Source organism: Ciconia boyciana, chromosome 15 (assembly GCF_034638445.1).
Source record: "Ciconia boyciana chromosome 15, ASM3463844v1, whole genome shotgun sequence".
Lineage (NCBI taxonomy): Eukaryota > Metazoa > Chordata > Aves > Ciconiiformes > Ciconiidae > Ciconia > Ciconia boyciana.
In genome coordinates, this window is record NC_132948.1 from 1,717,094 (window position 1) to 1,725,824 (window position 8,731).

At 48.1% G+C, this 8,731-nt stretch overlaps 1 long non-coding RNA gene across 1 annotated transcript; it reads right to left on the minus strand.

The window, feature by feature from the left end:
* Positions 1–4,446: 4,446 nt before the first annotated feature.
* Positions 4,447–8,602, minus strand: LOC140659960 (uncharacterized). Its single transcript, XR_012045277.1, has 3 exons — positions 8,095–8,602; positions 6,194–7,526; positions 4,447–4,855 (listed from the first exon to the last, which is right to left on the minus strand). It is a non-coding gene; the product is annotated as an uncharacterized lncRNA (long non-coding RNA).
* Between the last annotated feature and the right edge of the window lie 129 nt (positions 8,603–8,731).

Consider the following 8,731-nt stretch of genomic DNA (forward strand, 5'->3'; position numbering starts at 1 on the left):
GTGGCAGAGACAGTGTCCCAGGAGAAGGTTGTGCGGCCGCCTCGGCCAGCCTGAGGCAGGTGACAGGTGGAGGCGGGCTGGAGTTGGGTGCTGAGGAGAGCTGCGGAGCCGAGGAGCTCTGCGAGCCCAGGTCTGCCCACGCCCCGCAGCATCCGCTGGCAGCGAGGCCTGCAGTCCTGGGATCCTCCTTAGGAGTCCTCCAAAGCCCGTGCGTCCCTTGGAGAAACACCCTGTCTGATTAGAAGAGCCACTGTTGTGCACAAGGCCTTCTGGCCAATGCTTTCCTCCTTTGCTTTTGTGACATTCGGCTCAGCTGTAGGAACATGCGTGGCCCCATGCCACCAATAGATGCAGTGTCCAAGCCACCCTGAGCAGCCCGCAGCTCCTAGAGCATGAGGTAATGGAGAGCAGGGAGCCAACGCAAGGCATGAGAGCTAAAAAATACATGGAAATTGAGAGACAAGTGAGAGATAAAGCAAATGAGCATTAAGCAACAGAAAGGCACAAGAAAGCTTGGGAGGGAAATGGCGGCAGTGTCAGAGGTGGCAGGGTACGGTTGGCAGGAAGCGCTGCAGTTTCCAAAATGAAGCTTTAACTAAGCCTTGTGCAATGGAGTTCCTTTTCAGCAGCAAGATTTATGTCTGGGTTTTGTTGCAAGTGTGATGGATCATTAATGCTTTATTTTTATACATATCTTTAATTCACAATACCGTATGTAGGTCAGGTTGTACTTTTGAGAGATATTTCCACCTGCTCCTCATGTTTGCCTTGATCTGAAATAAAATGCTTGCTTGCAAGTAACTATAAAATGCGCTCCTAAATTATCCACAGGACTCTCCCTCTGAGTCCAAGGCTAGTTGTTGAAACAGATGGACTTCAGTCTGTCATTAAGTCATGTTTAAGCTAGAAGTAGCGTTAATGTTCAGAGAGAACAATACAAAATACAGGATCCCATGTCTTTAAACTCACATATAAGCCATGCAGTGAGTTGTTTTCTAGTTTCGCTCCCTTGGTCAGGGACAGTAGACATTTGAAAGGGAGTTAATCAGCCCTTCGAAAGGGATTTTTTCCAACAACAAGCCATCATCTGAATGCAAATGTGATCTGAATGTCAATATGTACCTTCAGAGGAACTTTGGAAGAAATACAGGTAATTGAAGGGAAAAACAGGATTCCTGGCCCGTTTATACCCAAAAGCAATGAAAAAATGTTCAGCCGGTATAGCTGTATCTGAAAAGGATGTGTGTTGACAGCATTAGGAAGCAGAATATGAATTTTGAAAACTCCCTGTTAAATGGTTGCCTTTTGCAGTATGCCTGGACAGAGATCAAATGTGACCTACTTCAGGAAGCTGAATCCTGGAGACCCGGGGCTTTTGTACAGCAGAACCTGCTGGTTGCTCCTTCTGTTTTTTAAAGAGGGGGAACCAGCTGGAGTGCCATCACTGTGACAGGAAAAGCTGTGCACTTCCAGCTGCTTATTTCAGTGACACAAATTGTCGTCTTCTTTGGCATTATCTTTACCAATACGGTTAAACACATTGCATGGAGACTTTCCACATCTTGTGTTGAGTCTCTCCATTTCTTGTGTTCCAGTCTACTTTTTAATAAGTGTTAGGTAAGACCCCATGTTAAATGACTTTTGCCTCTATTTTCGATGATGATCGGGGCAAAGGATGATAGCTAATGAGAATTATTTTATAGAAATCAAAATTACTGTACCCAAAGGGAGACCTGACATGCAGCTTAGGGAGGGAGGTGTTCCCAAGCCCACAGTTCTGACGGACCTGGAACATATCCTCACTCGTCCAGTACAAAGTTTTTAATTTGTCAGGTTGAGGGTGGTAATAAATTACCGAGAAACTGCCAAAGCACTATCTGTTTTTAAGCAGGAGGAAGAAAAGCAATCCATCACCTGTTAGTCTGACCTCAAGAACATTAAAAGCTTAGAAAAAATGTGAAGGAAAAAGTAGTTGGGGACAGACAAGTAAGTGGAAATAAAGTAAAACGCGACATAGGTTTACTAAAGATAGATTGCATTTAACTAAGATGATACCTTTGATAATTGTTTTCTAGACAATGGATATACAAGAGATTCGATCTAACTGGATTTAATATGATATTAAATACAGTGCCATGTGGCAAACGTATCATTTATCTGGGGAGCTATTTGGTGGGTAAGAAGCTAGCTACAGAGAGATGACAATAGTTTGGGTGGAAAGGTAGACTGTGAGGGTGGAGCTGAGCTCCTTAAAGACTGACTTGGAGACTTTCAGGAGGTTCAAAAATGTATTCAATAAGTTAATGGAGAACAGGTCCATAAAAAATAGCCACATGGAAAAGGCAGGGAAGTCACCTCAAACATAGACCACCCGTGGATGCACGGGGAGTGCAAAGGGAAGAGGGAGCAGAGGGTGGCTGGGCTCCAGCGCTCTCCCTAAGCACCATCGCTGACTGCCCCTCGCAGAGACAGAGTGCTGGACCACAGGCTGACCCAGCGAGGCATGTCTTATGTTCTTTTGATCTTGCACAATAATGTTTCAGTCAGGCCTTGGAACAAAAGGTAGGAGTGAGCTGATGGCATTTGCTGATGGCACAAAGTTGGGAGGCACCAGCACTACGGAGGGAATATCTCTATCGCTGGAAGCGTTGGATAACACTGAGTGCTGGCACAGTGGAAATGGGATGAAATTTAATAGTGGAAAGTACAAGGTCATGCACTTGGGAATTACTAACAAGAATCTCTGCTGCAAGCTGGGAGCTCATCAGTTGGAAATGACGGAAGAAGAGAAAAATCTGCATGTATTTGTTGATCCCAAGATGACTGAGAACTCCCAATATGAAGCAGCTCTGACGAAAAGCATGTATCAACTGAGATATTTCCAGGAGAAGGGGAAAATGTTAATACCATTATACAAAGCTCTGCTGCAACCTTCTCTGTAATTATGCATGCAGCTCTGGTCACTTTCAATCAAGGGACACAAACTTAAAACGTGACTGAAGAATCATTCCAGGGTAATCCTGATTTTTTCTTATGTAAGGATCTTGAAATAATTTGCTTAGCCAAAAACCTGACTGCTGAGAAGGGATACAGTTGTTCTCTATGAAACTTCAGGGAGTAAACACAGAAGTAAACACCTCTCCCTTAAGAGCAAGGGTGATGTTCGTGTAAGAGCAAACAAGTATCCGATGGCCATGAGAAGTCTGGGCTGAAACATGAGAACACCCAGAAGTCTGGGCTTCCAGCAGCGCGAGTCCTGGGGCTCTGGGTCGTCCTTCCCAGAGCTGCCTTACCCTGATGCAGTTGCCACCAACAGCTGAGAACTGACCCTAAAGACCCAACGAGTCCTTTCCAAACCTCTCGTGCTGTTTGAGGCACAGCCACTGAGTTACTAGTTGGCTTCTTTATGAAAAGAAAAGGGATACCTGATGTGGAAAGATACTCTTAGAGCTGCAGTTGTGACACAAATGTCATTTTAGTTTTTGGCTGTATTCAGTAGGGGCACGTTTAAAATCTGCATGTGGGTGTGGTGGAGGCTGGCAGCACCCTGTTCTGGATCATCCTCCCTGGTCCCTCAGATCATCATTCCACAGAGCTGGCCCTTGTGCCCATCCTGTGCGTGAGATGCAATCCTTGAGCGACCCGCACCTGGCACAGCGAGAAACGGCAAAACCAAACGTGTGTCAGCTGCTTTCCTGCCCCTCTACCACCCAGTAACCTTTAATGCACTTCATTCTTGTGATCCAAACAGCCAAACTCAGACTCTGTGGGCTGTTTCTGTTATGATGAAAAACTGATGGTAAGGTCAGATACGTCTTAATAAAAACAAACACCACACCAAGTCCTGATTCTGTAAGAGCAGTCAGATCATGAAATGCCGGGTAGTTTCCTTTCTCAGGACTCCAAACAGGCTTATTTGGCCAGTTTTCTACCCAAAAGCAGCTCTCTCCATCCTTTCTCTCCCATTTTGTTTGTTTTTCATCTTTTACCTTACTTGGATGTTTTACTCATTTTACTCTCCCTTTTTTTCACGAATGCCTGAACAGAATGCTGCGCTCAGACCCGACCCTGACCACTGTATTTCCACTGTGTTCCTCATCGTGTAGACGCTTCCATTCTTTCTGTTCCCATCAAGCAAGCAGTTATTTCATTGTTCCTTTAATCCAAGTGGCGGGCAGTGAGGACATCGGGGTCAGCACAGCATGAGCCCACCCCTGATTAAAATATGCCAGGTGAGAGGCACCCACTCTGTCAGTCGTCCTGATGGGGCCCAAAAAACGGATGCTCTGACTCATTGCCTTGAAAAGTAGATGAATACTTTGAAAATAATTAGATTTTTATTATGCACATATCATTTTTGTCAGAACATTTTCCAACAGTCTCAGCTTAGGATTCTTTGTCTTGTAATACCATGTTTTAAAACAAGATGTACTATTGGTGACACTTTGCTGAAGGGAAGCTAGCACAATGAAGCTGTCTTGGCTACGGCTATACATCAAGATGATTATTACAGGACTAAGCAAATACAAAGATTTGGGGGACTCTGAAAACTTCAGTGGAACAGCTACCACGTTTTTGAGCAACTGCTGAAACCGGATTTGGGGGCAGCATTTCCAGGTGGGAGCACAGCCATCTGAGCCTGGCTCTGCAAGGGCGCGGGAGCTGGCTGGCACGTGAGAACGCAGCTCCAGCCAGCAGATTGGCCAGAGACGTATGATGCCTGACCGTGAAAGGCAGGGCAGCGCTTCACTGTAGAATTTGTATCGGACGTACTCGTTGTGCTCGGGTTCGTGAGCACAGAGCATTGCTCTGCGCGTGATGGGTGACACCTTGTTTGTGCAGGGCATTTCTGTACCTGGAAGTAAAAGCTGAAGACATCGATACTGAAGATGCGCCAGCAGTTCAGTGTAGGCAGAGTGTTTGGAAGTCTTGTTTTATGTCTGCTTATATTATTTTCTTATACTTGAAAGACTAATAATCCATATTGTTTGCCTAGTGAGCTAAAAATAAGTAAAATGTTCCAAGTATTTTATACTGAACGTGCCTTTTCTTGGGAAAAGTTAACTGACACAACTTTAAGCTGTCGTGTACCACGTTACAACAACAATGCTGCCTGAAAAATGCTTTTAATAATAAAGCATATATTTTTTCTTTATTGTTTTATTTTATTATTAATAATAATAAAGCATATAATTATTTTTCTTAATAAGCACGCTTAAGATCCTTCCTCCTGAAGTTAGATAGTTATTATCCTATTGTATAAAAGAGGCAGCGAGAGGCTAAGAAACTGTCTGATCAGAGGAGCTGCTTCAGAAAATTATATTATTTTAACTGATTATCTTAACGGATAACTCTTTATGCTGTAGAAATATGCTGGTAACCCACTCAGGACTGTGCCTGCTGTGGTGCGCAGGTGTCAGAGGAGGGAGTTCCCACCCACAGGAACTTGCACCATTAAAGCTCTCAGAAGTTGAGCAACCCCTTGGTTCTGCTGGCCAGGTGAACACCATACCAGCAGCCTCTCTGAGAAAGAGGGAACTGGTGTTCTGCCCCTCTGCAGATGCCACGCCGTGCAGAGGGTGAACTAAGAAGTATCTTGGGCCATCCCTGGCGTCTCTGGATAAAAAATATCCAGTGATGAGACTTTATGCTAGGGATATACGTAGAGGAGGTTAATTGGAGAATGATGGAAAATTGAAAAGATGTTTAATAAATTATTGTGGGATCCGTCAGGTCGATAGTTTAATGACAATACCTCTGTCTCTAGGACTGTGAAGAACATGCTGTGGAAGGCTTACAACTTCCATTAGTCCTTGATAAGCTAATGTATATATCATTAAAAAGGAAAAAGTAGAGCTGGGTTGAAAAATTGCAAAGCCCAGGGCTGTATTGATTCATCATTATTACTGTAACTGCATTTCAGCTGCTTAGAAAATATAATGGCCGATTTCCACAACTTTGCAATTTAATGCTATGGTTATGTCTTTTTTTAGCTTACACTGACATTTTCCTCTGGTCGTTTCATAACTCTCTCATTTTATTTCTATTTTTTAAATGTGTTTAGAAGTGACAGTCCTTCACGGTTTCCTGCACTCTCAGACCTGCATGTAAACAGCGCACGGGCAGGCTGCTGTCTTTAAACCCTCTGTGATGTCCTTCTGGAGAAAAAGAGGGGACAGCAGGCGTGCCTCACCTGGTTTGCATGAGGGAAGAAGGTCGCTTGGCCCAGTAACCGCTGAGACTACTGTGCGAGTAGGGGAAAAACACCTCCGTGACTGCAGAAGTGAAGCAGATATTATAACCGGCCCCCAGGCTGTCATTTGGGACTTTGAGGCAGAATTTGAGAAAATGCAAGAACTGTGGAAACCTTCATGCCGCTCAGGAAGCAGAATGCCGAATGGTAGTGTTCGTGACAGACAGACAAAGCAAACAGACTGACCTCCAACAGCACCTTCCTGGGGTTGCTCCAGCGTTTCAGTCCTCCTCTGGATGCTTTTTGTGCTGCTTGAAATCACAAGGCTGCTTCTGTGTCTTACCGCTAGCAGAGTCAGGAGTGTCCGCACCACACAAACGGTGTCAAGGAGATCATTGGTGTGTGTCTGTGCGAACATGGACAGCGCTGCCGGAACCAGGGCACTCTTCCCAGCCTTTGACTTATGACATCTGATAATCTGCACGGTGACATTCGGCACTGAACAACTTCCTCCCGTCCATGAATCATACCGAAGAAGGATCCTTTTAATAAAAGCTCCTTTGCCAGAAGCTTTTGTCTGGAGAAGTCCTCCACTTCGGATCTGATCTGAAGCCCGCTTGCCCGGTAACTGTAGGTGGCTCTGGACCTAACCCTGAAAGTGTGACTTTCCAGCAGAGCTCAGCAGCCTGCAAGCTGGTGTTAGTGCCTTGCCTCGCCCAGGCCAGAGGGGCCAGCAGTCACCCTGCGTGGCCAGGGTTGGCAGGTTGCGATTTGCGTTGAGATTTCAGATCTGGCTTTTACTGTCCTGAAGTGTTAAAGGTCTCCGGCGTGTTGTACGCAGGGGAACGGATGCACTTGTTGGTTGACTTGTTTAATTTCTATTCATTTGCCAGATTAAATTTAATTCATATGGGTATACATATATAATTCGGTTATACATACATAGTTAATATCACCCATGTTTTGGGCAGAGGCTCCAACAGTTCACAGTGCTTTAGGAAATCAAATATGTAATGCGCAATTGGTAAGGTAAGGAAAAAAAAAGCCCCAAAAAGAGGAACAGTGCTTCAAAACAGCTTGATGACAGATTCGAAGCCCACTGAGTCACTTGGAGTCTTGCCACCGCTGCTCTGGAGGAAGGTTGTCAAAGGAGGGGAAATAAACAGACGCCTTTGCAAAGGAATCGTGTTTCAGTTGCCAAATGTTGTCCTCCGCTAAACAGTCGGGGCAGACCTTGGATCTGACATCGCTACTAGAGGTTCGTGCTGGTGGGTTGTTTGCACAGCGTGTTGGTGCTGGGGCTCAGTCCGCGGGCCTGACTTGTGTCGGTGGTCTTTGAGAAACAGAAATAATAAATAATTCATTTTAAAACGAGTAATTCAAAAGGCATGGCAAAGGAATGGTGAAAATGGCAGGTTCTGGACAAGCTGCGATGGCACGTGAAGTGCGAATCGGTAGCACCCTACCAAACGTGGAAGCAACGCAGCCGACCCGTGCTGCCCTCCTGCTCGGGGGGTCAGCGTGTGAGGAAGGGGACGTTGGCCAGGACAGCGCCGGGGAGGAGCAGCGAGCAGCCAGCTTCCTCCACAGAGCTGACGGGAACCCTTCGGGTGCCTGGCCCGCTCCCCTGTCCCCTCCCGTGGGGTCACGGGCACGCCAACACCAGCTCACCCGGCTGGGAGGCGGGAAGTGGAACTACCGAGCAGCCGGGGTCTGCGAGGGCTGGGACCGGGGGCTCGGGAGCTGGAGCCGCGTTCCAGTCCCGTTCCTAACCAGCACACGACAGAGGGCATGGCGTGGTGGGTATTTTAGGCTACCTGGCCATCTAAACCTGGACTCTGGCCTAAGTTTAGGAGGAGTTCCCCGTGGTCAAGGGGGAGAACCGAGACCCTTCAGAGCACCTGAACCGGTGACGGTCGGACGTGTCCGTCCCCCCGCATCCCTCTGTCCTCCCGCAGGCTGGGGAACGCCCGACTCCCAATTCCCGGGCCTCAGCGCGGCGTACGGGTGACTAACCCCGCCTGTTCCGAGAACCCACGGCGCTTGTAGGAACGGACAGGCGTTGTACTGGTCCGCGGCGCCAGCGGCGGTACGCGGGGACCTCCCCGAGCGGCAGCGGGGAACCAGAGCTGAGGGCGCGGCTGAGGGGGCTGCGGGGCTCCTGGCCCCTCCCGGCCTCCCTCCCGCCTGCGGCACCGGGCGGGCCGGTACAAGGACGTTAACAGGGTCTCCCTTGTAAAAAAGGTGACTTATTTAACAAGTCTGTCGAAGGGAAAACAACTGCCTCGCCGGCAGAGGCTTCCCTCCCCTCCCGGGACGACGTTAGGGACGGCAACTGTCCCTACAAAACCACAGCCGGAACCGGGCTCGGACGGAAGCCGCGGACGCGGGGGTTAAAGCCGCCGGCTCGGTAACCGCAGCACAGCCACGGCGGTTCAAGCGCAGCCCGGGGCTCCCGCTCCCGCACCCCAGGCCCCGACCCGGCCCCGGCCGGGCGGAACCCGCCCTCGGGGGCAGCGGCGGGGCGGGGCCCCGCCA